Source organism: Nilaparvata lugens, chromosome X, assembly GCF_014356525.2.
Source record: "Nilaparvata lugens isolate BPH chromosome X, ASM1435652v1, whole genome shotgun sequence".
NCBI lineage: Eukaryota > Metazoa > Arthropoda > Insecta > Hemiptera > Delphacidae > Nilaparvata > Nilaparvata lugens.
Genome location: NC_052518.1, coordinates 73286879 through 73303174, shown reverse-complemented (window position 1 = coordinate 73303174; position 16296 = coordinate 73286879). Strand labels below are relative to the sequence as shown.

At 35.9% G+C, this 16296-nt stretch overlaps 1 protein-coding gene across 2 annotated transcripts in view; it reads left to right on the top strand.

Moving 5' to 3' along the window:
• Window positions 1-6184: 6184 nt before the first annotated feature.
• LOC111060715 (rhomboid-related protein 2) overlaps window positions 6185-16296 on the top strand; it is a 177026-nt gene continuing 166914 nt past the window's right edge. The window contains exon 1 of one of the 2 annotated variants that reach the window (XM_039441593.1): window positions 6185-6331. The gene's annotated coding sequence lies outside the window, so the exon portion shown is untranslated. The remainder of the gene's footprint in view (window positions 6332-16296) is intronic. The other variant, XM_039441594.1, reaches the window with a different exon arrangement.

The following is a 16296-nucleotide window of genomic DNA, read 5'->3' as shown; positions in this document are numbered from 1 at the left end:
AGAAAGCCTCCAGCTGTGGCTTGATCACCGCCTCGATCACCTTGCCAAAGACAGGGGTAATGGAGATGGGCCTGAAGCTAAGAAGGCTCTCACGATCACCCTTCTTGAAGACTGGGACAGTCCTTGAAGTTTTCAAGAAATCAGGAAATTTTCCAGACCTCAAGCACTCGTTGACAGATGCACAGAGAGGAACTGCAACAGCATCTACAACATCACGAAGCATGCTCACAGACATGGCAAATACATCTGGGCTTTTGGAGGGCTTGAAGGAATGTATAATTTTCCTCAAGGCTGCTGGTGTGGTGGGGTGGAAAAAGGAGAGATGCTTCTGGCTCGGCTGGACTCTTCCCTCCAACAAAGCAATGGGATCAATGGCAGCATCAGGCAGGTCTCCCACTATGTCCTGAACCGAACCCACAAAGAACCCATTGAAGTCATCTGGGCTTGCAAAGTCAATACTTTTATGTGGCATGGATCTGTTGGTATTGATCACATCCCAGGCAGCCTTGCATTGATTGGGTGCATCCTCAATTCGTCGCTCAGTAGCCAGCCTCTTAGCCAGCTTGATCCTCCTCTTGTAAAATTGTTTGAATTTTCTATACCAAGCCTAGGTGTCGGCGTCACCATCCTCACATCTGTTCTTGAGGGCGAGCAAGATTCCCCTAAGTCTGGCCAGATCATTGGTGTACCACTCCTTGTGACCATCCAGATGTCTAGGTCTCCTCCTCAGTGCTTGAGGGCGGCGAGGCTTGACAATTTCGGGAAAGAAAAAATTAAATTTGTCATGGAAAAAGTCAAAGAAAGCTGCAAATAATCCAGTATGTCCCGAAGAAAGAAACATCATTCCATGACACACTGGCCAATAAATCTTTGAAGCCTTCAAGTGCAGATTCGTGCACAGGCCTTGCTCGAAATATATAGTCAGCATGCCAAGTAGAAGAGGGTGTGGCACATAACTCGATTCTAGCTGGGTTAATGCAAGAAGTCCTCAAAGCAGAGTGGTCATCCCCATGTAGCTCAATTACATTTGTACTGCAATTTTCAGGTTGAAGACTAACTGCAACGTTGTCAAGGCAGGCCAAACCTCTAGTAGGCTCAGTGCAGGTAGTATACAGTCCATAACATTTCAAAATTTCAACAACAGCTCTAGTTCTTGGAGCATCACTAATAAAATCAACATTAAAATCACCTGCAATCAATATCTCAAAATCATAATGCTTGGTCAAAAACATTAATAAACGTTCAAAAAAGTTCACAGAAATGCACAAAATTCTCACTAGGAGAGTGATACATAGAAACAATAATAACATGACATTTAGTCACTGAAATGGCTACCACTTCAAGGTCAAGTTCATAACAAAAGGCAGTTACATCGATAACATTATAGTCAAGGTCACTTCGAACATATAGGGCAGAGCCCCCACATCTCGTCAATGATCTACAAAAAATTGTAGCAAGTACAAGGTCAGATATCTTCATGTAGAAGTCAATCTCAGAAGAAGTCAAAAAGTGTTCATTTAAACACAATACATCAAGATTTTCATTTTCTACAAACAATGAAAGCAAGCCTTGTTTGTTACGCACACTCTGGGCATTCCAGTGACCCACAATCAATGCAATATTCTTTTGAATATTTTTGTTTACATGCCTGAGTAATGGTTGAGGCTCGTTTTCCCTAAAAAAACACGGGAATTAACACGATTTCGATGTGGTATGAATCGGCGCACAAGAGCTCCAGAAGGCCAGAATTTAGCATCCAGTAGTTTCTCCAAAGATTCAGAAGACACCTCAATTTTGAATGACTTATACGAGTTGAATTTGGTGTTAAGTTCAAAACAATGGGATACTTCATTTTTTCTTTCAGCTAAGAAAGATTTAACAGTGTCGCCAGTTTCACTCAAAGAAATATGGGATAGAAAAATAAAATTACTCTCAGTTGAGGGATTAGAATCCTTAGATACTCTATCATGCTTAGTAGTTTTAAGACCATTCACCTCACCCGTGCACAGTACAGCATCATATTTTCCACTTTTTTCCTGATTTTGGTTTGATACACTACTAGGCTATATTTCTTCCTTCCGACACTATCAATATAACTACACGATTTTTTCTCAATAATACTATTTGAAAAATTAGGACCATCACTAGAAACATCACTTACAGAATTAGAGTTATCACATAACTGCAAGTTTACCTGATCACTTTGAGACATGTTCGATGCCGGTTTTAGTGAAACAGATTTTTCCACTTTTTGAACTCTATCACTTAAACTTAAATAATTTTCACTCATTATATTCAGTTTCATGAGAATTTCACCTACTTGCATAGATCCTAAAACTTCAGGATGCGTTTTTTCAACTTTTTTGAGATCAAACTCCTAACCTCAACACAACACACAGCACAGTACCAAGAAGTTATATCAACAAGATCTTGAATTTTACGATATTCAAACACTGATATTTTAGCACATTTTGGGGGCACTTTAGTTTATGGGCCGTGGAATCTAGCATTGAGACCTACATAGATCGATAGAGGAGATCAAGACGAGATCAACCATGTATAACATTGTTGTCGATTTCCAAGGATTAGCTGAAAAAACATGGTGGAAATTTCAAAATTTTTATATCAATTTTTATTTTTAATAATTTTTTTATGGCTACAATATGTTTAGAACTAGTGCTATTTTATGTAAAATTTGACGAGGAATCCAATGTAACTAATTTCAGGTTCGTAACTTCAGTAGTTTTTGAGATATTGCAAAAAATGTGCGAATAAGTGCAAATTTCCCAACCCATTTTCCCAACCTGAGCTTTTTTCCTAATATAAGCTTTTCCTAAACTAAGATTTCCCTAACTAAGCTTTTTCTGACCCTGGCTTCTCCTAACCTAAGCTTCCCCTAATCTAAGCTTTTCCTAACCTAATATTTTCCTGATCCAAGCTCCTCCTAACCTAAGCTTTCCCCAATCTAAGCTTTTTCTAACCTAAGTTCTCCCTAGGTAGGTAGCAAAAAATGGAGTTGCAATATTTTTATTTGCCCAAATATCTCGAACAATTTTGAGTTTAGGTAATCAAGTGACTGGACATTTTTCCTTTAGAATTTATCATTCTACTAAATCCAATAGTTTAAAATACCTATCAATCACCATGCAAACAGGTTCACCTCTTTTAAACCAAAAATTTGCACTTATTCGCACATTTTTTGCAATATCTCAAAAACTACTGAAGTTACGAACCTGAAGTTAGTTTCATTGGATTCCTCGTCAAATTTTACATAAGATAGCACCAGTTCTAAACATATTGTAGCCATAAAAAAAATATTTAAAATAAAAATTGATATAAAAATTTTGAACTTTCCACCATGTTTTTTCAGCTAATCCTTGGAAATCGACAACAATGTTATACATGGTTGATCTCGTCTTGATCTCCTCTATCGATCTATGTAGGTCTCAATGCTAGATTCCGCGGCCCATATACTAAAGTGCAACCGCACAGGGGTTTAATATGATACCACTTATGACAAAACCCATCACATTCCAAAGCATTATCATTATTTTTAACGATTTTCGAAGGGGGCACTTTAGTTTATGGGCCGTGGAATCTAGCATTGAGACCTACATAGATCGATAGAGGAGATCAAGACGAGATCAACCATGTATAACATTGTTGTCGATTTCCAAGGATTAGCTGAAAAAACATGGTGGAAAGTTCAAAATTTTTATATCAATTTTTATTTTTAATAATTTTTTTATGGCTACAATATGTTTAGAACTAGTGCTATTTTATGTAAAATTTGACGAGGAATCCAATGTAACTAATTTCAGGTTCGTAACTTCAGTAGTTTTTGAGATATTGCAAAAAATGTGCGAATAAGTGCAAATTTCCCAACCCATTTTCCCAACCTGAGCTTTTTTCCTAATATAAGCTTTTCCTAAACTAAGATTTCCCTAACCTAAGCTTTTTCTGACCCTGGCTTCTCCTAACCTAAGCTTCCCCTAATCTAAGCTTTTCCTAACCTAATATTTTCCTGATCCAAGCTCCTCCTAACCTAAGCTTTCCCCAATCTAAGCTTTTTCTAACCTAAGTTCTCCCTAGGTAGGTAGCAAAAAATGGAGTTGCAATATTTTTTTCGAACAACTACCACATGAAGACTCGCAATCACTGTTCACTGCCATCTTGAATTCAACTATAGTAACTGGAATGGGCTAGCAACACAAAGAAAGTGAGGCAGCTGGTAAAGATAGGAAACCCGCATTGCTGTGGGATTCGTCATTTTGTAACACATTGGCTCTTATGGGAAAATGCATTGCACAGTTTCAATTTCTATTTTATTTCTATATTGTATGTCTTACTCCATGGAAGCGTCATTTTTCCTTTATTAAGCAGTTCATTGTTAACTTTTTGAGAGCAAAAATAATGGAATAGGTTGAATAAAATGAATAAAGAAAAGATTTTTTTCATTTGTGACTGCAGTAGTTTTAGTATTGTCACAAGCAAGGGAATAACTTTGGGCCAGATTTCAGAGAAGTGTATCATTTATTAATTTTTATTTATTTAACAAGGACAAATATAAACTGTCATGAAATGATTGGGAATGAAAAAACAGGCTCATAGTCCTTATTATTCCAATCCCGAATTTTGTTCATACACAGTCCAAAGAAGGGCTGTGTTTAATTGAAACTATTAAACACAGACTTATGTTTATTTTGACAGGATATACTATTGTTTTTTGGATTATATGATTTATTGTTATTGAAAGATTTATGATTTATTGCTTAAGGAGTTATCTCAATTTAATAATATAGGCCTACTTACAGCAGGCTATCAATGTAGAATTATGTAGGTGTGCATTGGTGTAATTTCAAATCATGTAAGAGTGGGAGTTTCAGAAATGAAGCAAATAACGAAGTAACATTTTATTATATTATATGACTATGACAAGCAGTAAAATATGCTACATAATTACCAGAGTAAAATGAACAATTTGTAATTAAAAGATTTCAGAAATTAATTACAATTCAGCTGATAACAATCTCATATTTTTTACAATAAAAGTAGGTAAATAAAATGAATTATGTGGACTCATGATGATTCAATAACACAGGATTATTGGATATGTAATGATAGCAATATACTAGGCATTCTGATAACATTTCAAATCATGTAAGTGTGGGAGTTTCAGAAATGATGCAAAGAAATCTATGAAGAAACATTTAAAAATGAATAATCCTACTCAAGAGCTGCAACAACCTGCTTGAATGTATGAGTACGAGAGAGAAGGGATTTCCCACACGGTAGGCCTGTCTCACTCACTCCGCCTTACACACTTTTGGCTGTAGCTTAGCATTGGACAGCCCGTTCCAGTTAGTATAGACACAGTATACATACAGTACGGAAACTTGGCTATATCCTGACGCCAAAATCCGCCATCTTGTTAGGAAGCGCCGCATTGTAATAGTATTGATGGTAGGTTCGGATCACTTCAATGATCCGGATCAATTGATCCGTGACGTGAATTGGTCACGTGACGTGTTTAGTATTGGGGTCATGTAAAAAGCATTGGTTAGATGGGCGATTGATTACAAGTTTCCATTCTGTATATTCTGTGGTATAGAGTTCACTGGGCATACGTGGAACGCGTCCACAAGGACGTACAGCGAATGCCGAGATATGTGTCCATATGATTTTTTTATTATTAAATAAATTTTATTATTTTACAAAAGCGACTTTCTAGAAGTATTTTAAGTAGGTGATGATGATAGGATGAATGATAATACAATGAAGGTCAAGGTAGTGTTATGAATGAATAAAAATGATAGGTTATGTTATCCACTTAAAATGATTTGACTTTTCACTCCAGAAATAAATAAACTAGACATTTTGAATTAGATTTGATTAAAAACCGAGTATAATAGAATGATTACATTCAATAAACTTTCAGAACTTGAAAATATTGAGTTATTAAGGAAAATTTTGAACCAAAAATAAAACACAAACTAATTCACTAAGTAAGACTCATTAAACTTATAATAAAAGGTACTCATTAAAACTAATAATAAAACTTATATTAAAACTGATATTGTTCGCGCGAATCTGTACTTACGGCTTACGCAAATGTAGCAGTAATATCGATAGATGGTATCGACAGTCGTGAGTCGGTCGATAGTCGATGGTTGGTTGATTGTTGTCAATTTGTCATGTCGATTGTTGGTTGCCATGGCTGTTCAATGTGTACTGTGTAGTGTGTACAAGTTTGTCCTATTTACTTGTCAGTAGTAAGTCAAGAACTTTAGCGAACTTGATTGTTTGAAGTGAAAATTAGTCAGAAAATTTGGTGAGTTTTGAATAGTTTTTCTTGCCTTTCGACTGAACTTGGATCAGAATTTGCTTTGCTTGGAACTTTCTCTTATTTGGCAAAAATGTTTCCCTAACTTCTATACTATAACCTAAGAGAACCGTTATCGTAGTTCGTTCATAGGTTGTTTTGAAAACTTTCTTATACTTTTCGACTGTAAATATTACAAGTAATTGATTGTCACTCAAGCCAAAATACAAAATATTTTGCTGCTGCAACATGTTCTAAACAATCTGGCTGCAGAATATGCTTTCCTATTTTTGCAAAATAGTAAGACTCATTAAACTTGAGGAAAACCCGTGATTATTATTCTGACTCATGATCTCAAATTGACCAAGTTTAACTCTACAAAGGAATCTTATTTTACATATTTAGTAATTCGGGAGAAGAAATTCTGTGAAATATAAAAATTGTAACCGACGTCAACTAACTTTTATAGTATATAGTCCAGTCAAGGGTTATAGAGGTGAAAGTTCTGTTTTGTTTTGGGTAGCAATGAAGTAAACATACCAAAAGTCTCCACTCATACCCCCTGTGCCAAGAGGGTAGGGGTAGTTCTAAAGTACAATTTTTTGTTTTCTCGCATATTAATCGAACACAGTGCATCTTACGGACATGACGATTCTATACAAAAATGAAGCTTGCACAATTTCCTACAATATTGATCCAATATTTTTTCTAAAGGCTATCATTTACAGTTTTTGAGATATCCGCTTTTGAAGGTGTGACATTTTTGAAAAAAACATGATTGCCTCCAATTTTTTGTTATATTTTCTCTTATAACTTAAAAAAATCCATGCTGATTATGAGCGGATAGAGAATCAATTTTTCAGTTTGATTTATAATTTCACAAGTTTGTGCATTTCCCCAAGACTGTCAAGCAACTTTAGTGTTGAATGTGAAATCTTTAGTTTCACAATAATAGATAAATTGACAAAGGAATTTGAAGGGAATGTCTTAAACACAATTTTTGACTTAGCAGCTTTGTTGGTACCTGTTAGGTGTTGAACATATCAAAAGTCCTCATCCCTATCCCTTGTGCTAAGTGAATGATGGTGGTTTAAAAGTTGCATTCTTTAATTTTTTGCATACACATATATTGGGGAAAAATGCGTTCAATCGTCATGACTAACTATTCAAAAATGTAGCTTTATTAACTCTTCAATTTTTGTTCAGTGGAGTTTTGTGATATTTCTAACAGTTTTCAAGTTATTTGCTGTTGAAAGTGTGAAATTGTTAAAATAACAGGTTTTCATAAAAATGTTTTACTCTTTCTGGGCTTATAATTCTTCAAAAATGTATAGTAAAAATTAATGCTTGTGTTTACTTTTGTAGAGCGTTGAATACTCTTTAATCTGATGTAGTATATGTTTCACTTTTTCATGTTTTCCTTTCATTGTTATAGTAGCTTCAATCCCCCACATTGAAATTTTAAATTTAGCTACTATTGATAAATTTGACAATGAAATTTGAGAGGAATATCTGGAACGTAATTTTTGACTATGCTGCTCAATTGGGACTGGCCCATCTGTTAAAGGTGTAGAACCGTTTAGTTGACACCTGTTCAGCCAAACCTAAGGGATCCATTAGTTCTTTCATATAGGTAGTTTTGAAAACTCGCATATATAGGATGTTTCAGAAGTAGTGTCGAACATGTTAGGGTATTGTACCAGGATGATAGTAGACTACAAATGTCGTATTTGAAGTGTCCAAAACTCAGTGTTTATCCTTATAGCTTATATTTTGTTTCTTTCACTTAGAAATTTTTATCTCAAGAACGAAATGTTTTATTGATCTGAAATTTGACATGAATATTTATCCTATGAAGACTCAACTATAAAAAATGAAATGAAAAAAAAATTGATGTAAATATTCAAAATGGCGGCCATTTTAAATTTTTGATTTCAACGAATTTCACGAAAACCTTTCACTTTACAGAAAATTTACAAGATACAGAAAAGTTAAAAAATTTTATCAAGATTTCAAGGATAGGCTACCTTTTTTATTAAGATTGGTCAAAGAATAATAGAGAAATTAATTCTTTTTCTACCACATACATGCACAAGACAAACAAGATCATCTGAAAAACATTGTAAATGAGCTGTATTGCCATATGGAGCCATACCGAGATTCAAAGCTTCATCTTGAGTACAATTGGAAATAAAAATTTAATATTTGATGTTTAAATGGAGAAAAGTTGTCATTCATACAGTACAAAAAGAAGTAATTTCTTTGTTATTCTTCAACCAATCTCAATAAATTATGTATCCTTGAAATCTTGATGAAATTTGCTAACTTTTTGTTTCTTGTAAATTTTCTGTAAAGTTAATGGCTTATGTGAAATTTTCCATCAAAATCTTTAAAATGGCCACAATTTTGAATATTTTCATCGAAATTTTTTTTTTTAAAGTTGCGTCTTCGTAGCATAAATATTCATGTCAAATTTCAGATCAATACAACATTTCGTTCTTGAGATATAAATTCCTTAGTGAAAAAACAAAATGGTAGCTATAAGGATAGCTGCTTAGTTTTGGACACTTCAAATAAGTTAGACAATATTACGTTTTTTCACTCTCTAATTTATAGTTTTGTCAAGCTTTAATTTAGGAATTCAGTAATAATCCAGCCTAATTAAGTAATACAGCCGACAGTTGGTACATGTAAATCTACTTACACGTGGTATAATACGGTACTAGGAAATTGAGAGAAAGTAGGCCTATAATTTTTAATGAAGTCAATTAATTATAATATAGTTGTTTTTTATATATAGCTGTTTTTTTTAATTTTTATTACCTAATGATCCTAATGTTCATTGATTGATTCATTACTGGTGGATTCATGGAGGATCGGCAGCCTTGATTGTGGGTTGATTAGTTTGCGCTTTCCTCCCCTTCCCCCTCTCCCAAAGAGGCAAGATAACCTCTCTCCCTCACCCCTCCTTCATCCTCCCTGTTTATCTTCCAACCCATCACTTCAAGAATAGTGCTCGAGAAGTCAGCATCGTTTTTCGTTTTCGTTCCATGGCGTTCAAGCTTGAACACAATTAATTATCTCGTTTCGTTTCGTGATATATGTACAATATCATATAGGACTACGTATAAAGACAGGATATCGTCAGCAGTAACTTCTACACACGAGATACAGTCCACTTCCTCGCCAGTTCCAAGGTTAGTGCAAATTAAAGACTTACTCTTGGGGTTGTCGACGTTTTCGTGAATTAAATCTTAACTGTACCCCAATCCATAGGTTTGGGGACAGGACGGGATTACCACATGGTCTGACCAGGCCTAGGATATGTTCTATTTCCAAGAGATTTATTTTTCAATTTAAATATCAATTCGTTAATAGTAGAGTTACTTGTTGATACATGCACTGATATCCATGTTAAATCCAGTTACAAAGTTCCTTTCCAAATCTCCTTGTTTATCTAATCAGTTACTTAGTTACAATGGCAAGCCCACAAGCCTTGCTTACTATTCGTTTGAAGAAGAAAGAAACTTTGTTTAGCCGTGTTCAAAAAGCCTATGACTTGTTAAAGGACATCAATGATCCTAAAATTCAATCTCAATTTTTGATAAGAAGTATATCTATTGAAAATACTGTGAACGAATATTCTGCACTCTTAGATGAAATCAATGAATTATCTATTCAAGTTGAACCTACTAAAGAACCTGAATATCAATCACTTACCGTTATTGATAATTTATCCTGTGCAATAATAAATGCTCGTGATAAATTGAATCAAATGAAAAATGAGAAGCCGAAGGAGAAAAGTGAACCTTCACCTTCAACCTCTCATTCTCCCCGTTTGAACATGATATTACCTCCAACTGAAATAAAACCGTTTGATGGCTCTGATATTTCAGACTGGCCTAGATTCAAAAATATCTTTTCATCATTGATTGTGGATGATAAATATTATTCTCCTGTTCATAAATCTCATATTTTGCATAATTTGTTGAAAGGTGAAGCAGCCAGAGTAGTGAAATCTTTTCAGATAAGTAGTGATTTTGATTTGGCATGGAAAACTCTATGCTAGTGTTATGAAAGTGATAGGGTGTTAGCTAACTACTACGTAAATGAGATTTTGAAAACTAGTTCAATCCCATTTAAACCTTCGTTACAATCGCTTCAAGATTTTCTTGTTAAAGTAGGTGATAGTATTACCACTCTGAAATCGTTGAAAGTTCCTGATTTGGCTGATTATATCTTGTACTCATTAGCTATTCGTCAATTAGACAAAATATCACGTGAATCGTTTGAGCTCGAGGTAGCTGACAAGAGCTTTCCTTCTTGTCAACAGTTGATTGATTTGGTGAATAAGAGAGTTAGATCTTATCAATTATCTGCATCTGATGTGCCGTCTGTTAATAAACAAAAATCTATCGAAAAGCCGAAAAATAAGTCTTTTCAGAAAAAGGTTGTCTTATCTACTCAGGCTGATAACAGCGTTCGAAATAAAAGCAGCTCAGTTACTTCTGAATTAAATGATAGTGCTGAAACAAAATGCTCATTTTGCAACTCAATGAATCATTTGTTATTCAAATGTCCTGCTTTCTTGAAAAGAGATCCAAAAGCTAGAAATGAATTTATTAAATCATTGAGAGTCTGTTTCAATTGTTTCTCCAAATTTCACGCTGTAAATCAATGCAAGTCTAAATCGTTGTGTTATTGTGGTCGTATGCATAATAAATTACTTCATTATCCTCGTAGTAGTGATAATATCCGTTCGAATTCTCCTGTTCGTTATCAGAAGTCTACTGATAACATCTCTAAAGTTGCTTTGAAATCGAAATCCGTTGATTCGATCACTCAAACTGACAGCACTATGAATGTTGTTGAGAATTCAAATTCTTCTAAGCATTGTGGTATCACTGATAATGTTATTGATAAGTCATCAATTGTTAGTTTAATTCCTAAAACGAGTGTTGTTCTAGGTACTTTTCAAGCAGTTATTAAAAATTCATCTGGTTCATTTATTGGTGTTCGTTTAATGATTGATTCTGGTAGTACTGCTAATTTCATCACAAAAGATCTTGTTATGAAACTTGGTTTATCTGTTCATGATTGTCATCAAAATTTCTCTGGTTTGAATTCCTCGAGTGTAGGGAATTCTTCTGGTGTTGTAAAATGTTTGTTGAAACCTAAGGGCTCAAATCACCCTCGTCTAGAAGCTGAGGCTTACGTGATTGATAAAATAGTTGGTTCATTGCCCCCTATTTATCTCAGTTCGAAAGTGCAAAATGAGTTGAAAAAAATCAACCTTGCTGATCCTGTGTTCTATGAACAACGTTCCATTGATCTTCTTTTGGGATGTCAGTTATTCAACAAAATATTACGTCATCATAGTCAAGTCTCATCTAGTGAAGAGTGTTCGTTTTGCGTGATTCCTACCGTGTTTGGTGACATTATCTTGGGTGAATTTCCAAATCATTCCGGTCTTCTTAATCAGTCATTGACTGCATTAATGACGTGTCCCACCTCTGAGAACTCGTTGAATAATTTGGTTCATAAGTTTTGGGAAAGTGAAGAAATTCCTAATCATAAATTTCCTAGTCCCGATGATGAGTTTTGTGAGAAACATTTTGCTGAAACTCACATGCGTGATACTGAAGGAAGATATGTTGTTCATCTCCCTTTCAAAGTTGACACTAATCAACTCAAGTTTCATGAATCTCATGATGTTGCTTTAAATCGTTTTCTGTCGTTGGAGCGTCGTATGCTGTCGTAGGTTCGTGTTGCATTTGATGGGTCTGCAAAAAAGAGTCACATTTCGTTGAATCAAGTTTTTCATTCAGGTCCAAAATTGTTAAATGACATATGTGATGTGCTAACTAGATTCAGACTTCACTCATTCGTATTCACGTGTGATGTTACGAAAATGTATCGTGCTATCCTCGTTGATGAAGAAGATCGTTCTTTCCTTCACATATTGTTTCGTAAAGATCCTTCCGATGATATTGTCGTTTATGAGCTCAAAACAATCACATATGGTTTGAAACCGTCTGGTTTTCTTTCTCAACGAGCTCTCATTCAACTGGCAAAAGATGAAGGAGATAAATTTCCGTTGGCAGCAGCAGCTATTCGTGATGATATATATCACGACGATTTTCTCACAGGTGCTAATTTGTTGGAAGAAATCTGTGAAATAAAATCACAACTTTGTAATCTTCTAAACTGTGCTCATATCAAGTTGAATAAATGGAGAAGTAATTCTCCTGAGTTCTTGGATTTGATTCGTTCTGAAAACACTCAAGTACCACTTCATATCAGTGATGAGCCTAATTCAAATGTGAAAGTTCTTGGCATAATGTGGAACCCAACTACTGATTGTTTTCATAATAAAGTCTCCGTTCCAGAGTTTCAAAAGAAAAACTCTAAGTGCACTGTTCTGTCCGTTATCACGCGTCTGTATGACCCTCTCGGTTTTATAGCTCCAGTAATATTTAAAATGAAATGTTTTTTACAAGAGCTGTGGAAGTTGGACATCGCTTGGGATACGCCGATTCCTGTTGAATACAACGAATGCTGGAACGAGCTGATGAGAGAGCTTCCTGCTCTAAGTTCAATTTCAATTCCTCGATGCGTTTATGGTGATGCTTTTTCTTGTCAAATACTTGGGTTTTCCAATGCATCGCAGAAAGGAATCTGTGCTTGTATCTTCTTGAGAGTTGTGTCGTCAGAATCTACGGTGAAATGCTTCCTGTTGAAAGCTAAAACTAAAGTTGCGTCGTTGAAAGCTCTGTCTATTCCTCGATTAGAGCTTCAAGCTGCATTGTTGCTTTCACAATTGTATGTTTCAGTCCTTCCTTCACTGGAAAAAATCAATCTTCAATCTACGTTTCTGTTCAGTGATTCAACTATTGTTTTATCTTGGTTGCATATACCTCCTTACAAGTTGCAAACGTTTGTTGCAAATCGTGTTGTGAGAATATTAGAGTTGACTAATATTTCAGATTGGAATCACATTGGTACTGATTTCAATATCGCCGACGTTGGATCAAGAGGCGTTTCTCCCCAAAACTTGTGCAATTCGCAAGATTGGTTCAATGCTCCAACGTGGTGTTCTAATTCGTTGTCATGTTGGCCATTGTCTTCTATGACTTACCCTGCTACTGAAATTCTGCCTGATGTGAAACAAAATAAAGGTGTTGTTTTGAATATCACTGAAGAGACTGCTGTTATTCAGATAACACGTTTCTCCTCATACATGAGATTGTTACGTTCCTGTGCTTATGTTTTACGTTTCGTGAATAACTGTAAAGCATCAATTAGTGGTGTCTGTTGTAAATCAGGCGCACTTAGTGTTCAAGAGTTGAAATGTGCACAAATTTATTGTGTTAAAATTGTTCAAAAGTGTCATTTCAATAGTGAACTCGACCTATTGAAAGAGGGTAAACCCTGTGATAAGAGTTTCCAAAAATTGTCTGTATTCTTGGATTGTGATGGTGTGATTCGTGTTGGTGGCAGATTGGTAAATAGTGCTTTAGGATATGAAGCCAAGCATCCTTGTTTGATACATAAAGATAGTCATTTTACTAAACTCCTCATTGAGTATTATCATATTTCTCATCTTCATGCTGGACCAAGAATAGTGCATGCTCTTATTCAGCGTTATTTTTGGATTGTTGGAGCACACAGTGTTATCAGAAATGTGATTTTCAATTGTACTCGTTGCCGTTTATTCAATGCAACTCCTGTTGCTCCCGTCATGGGTGATCTTCCCAGCTCATGTGTTGTTCCCAGTGCTCCCTTTCTGAAGGCTGCGGTCGATCTAGCTGGTCCTTTCACTGTCAAAGAGAGTATTCGGCCCAAAGCTCGTACGTACAAGGCATACTTTGCACTGTTTGTCTGTCTGGCAACAAAAGCTTGTCACATTGAGGTGCTTACAAGTCTTTCATCCGAAGAGTTCATTAACACTCTCTATTTTGTTTCTAGGCGTGGATTGCCTAAAGAAATACTCTGTGATCAAGGGACGAATTTCAAAGGTGCTGCGTGACAATTGAAGGAAATTGTTGAATTTCTCAGATCATCAGAAAATCAATCCAACGTCTGTGATGCGATGTCATCTAAAAGCATCCAATTTCGTTTTAATATTCCACATGCTCCTTTCATGAATGGAATCTGTGAGTCTAATATTAAAAATGTGAAATTCCATTTGTTTCGTGAAGTGGGAAATTCGGTCCTAACTATTGTTGAGCTTTCCACTCTGTTGGTGAAAATTGAGGTGATACTCAATTCGAGACCATTGTATGCGCTCTCTTCATCTCCTGATGACTACGAGGCGCTGACTCCCGGACATTTCCTTGTTCATCGCCCTCTGTTGGCGGTTCCTGAAATTGACATGAGTGATGTCAACGAGTACAGACTGTCTCATTGGGAAAAGGTTAATCGCTTCACTCAGAGATTGTGGAAGAGGTGGGAGAGTGAATACCTCCACACTCTTCAACAGAAGAATAAGTGGTTTGAGAGTGACACAAACCTTCAGGTAGGGCAGTTAGTATGGATTAAAAAGGACAATTCATCACCCTTATCATACCCGTTAGGTAGAGTCACCCAAATCATAAGTGATGCTAAGGGTGTTGTGCGCTCAGCTCACGTGAAAACTAACTCTGGTGAGTATGTTAGGCCAGTTAGGAAACTTGCCCCCATACTTCCCTATTAGTTCAACTCACACCCCAAGTTTTCTGTTTTCCTTTCCTATTCCTTTTTCCCTTCATTTTTCCTTTCCTACCGTTCAGTGCTTGTTGTTCTGTTTTTTTCTTTTACTTTTAAATTTTAGTTTTTTTTGAGTTTATGTTCTTGGAAATTGGGCATTCCAAGGCGGGAGGAGATGGTGGATTCATGGAGGATTGGCAGCCATAATTGTGGGTTGATTAGTTTGCGCTTTCCTCCCCTTCCCCCTCTCCCAAAGAGGCAAGATAACCTCTCTCCCTCACCCCTCCTTCATCCTCCCCGTTTATCTTCCAACCCATCACTCCAAGAATAGTGCTCGAGAAGTCAGCATCGTTTTTCGTTTTCGTTCCGTGACATTCAAGCTTGAACACAATTAATTATCTTGTTTCGTTTCGTGATATATGTACAATATCATATAGGACTACACATAAAGACAGGATATCGTCAGCAGTAACTTCTACACACGAGATACAGTCCACTTCCTCGCCAGTTCCAAGGTTAGTGCAAATTAAAGACTTACTCTTGGGGTTGTCGACGTTTTCGTGAATTAAATCTTAACTGTACCCCAATCCATAGGTTTGGGGACAGGACGGGATTACCAATTACACTGCTCTTTTGTTTGGGGGCTTATTGCATTATATAGCTGAATTAAATGACTTAAGCCTACTGATTGTTTTGTCCCTTCTGTTTGAGTAAGCATTGTGCAGTGGTGTGATATATTTTGTAAACACTGAGCAGCCTTGCTATGGGCATGTTGTGGGGCTTGTCCCGGGCCTGGACGGGATATGCCCGATCCATAGGGGAGGCATAAGTTAGGCTTTCAATTTTAAATTAACTTATAGCTAAGAAAGGCCACGTTAGTTTCTTGCATTCGCTTCCAGCAGAGAAGCAGTTCGAATCAATCTAACTATAACACTCTGATTGAGATATATCAATAATAAGAAAAATCCCCTGTAATTATAATTGATAAATGATCACACATTAATATTTTGCTTTGGAACTGTTTCTGTACTATCATGTAACTGCATTTTGTTTCTCTCTAATCTCATCGGCCTCTTATCTTCAGTAAGCTAACGGTTTATCTCTTCAGCTCTCATTTTCACATTTCAACATAATAGCCTGTAAAGGATTTCCATCCAATCACTTCTCTACTTCTATTCTATGTTATGTAATAGAGCCCACTTTTGTTAACCTTTATAACAAAAATAGTTACAGAATCACAATCTATTCTTTCACATTGGTAAGGGTTTAACGTTGCTAAGGACATA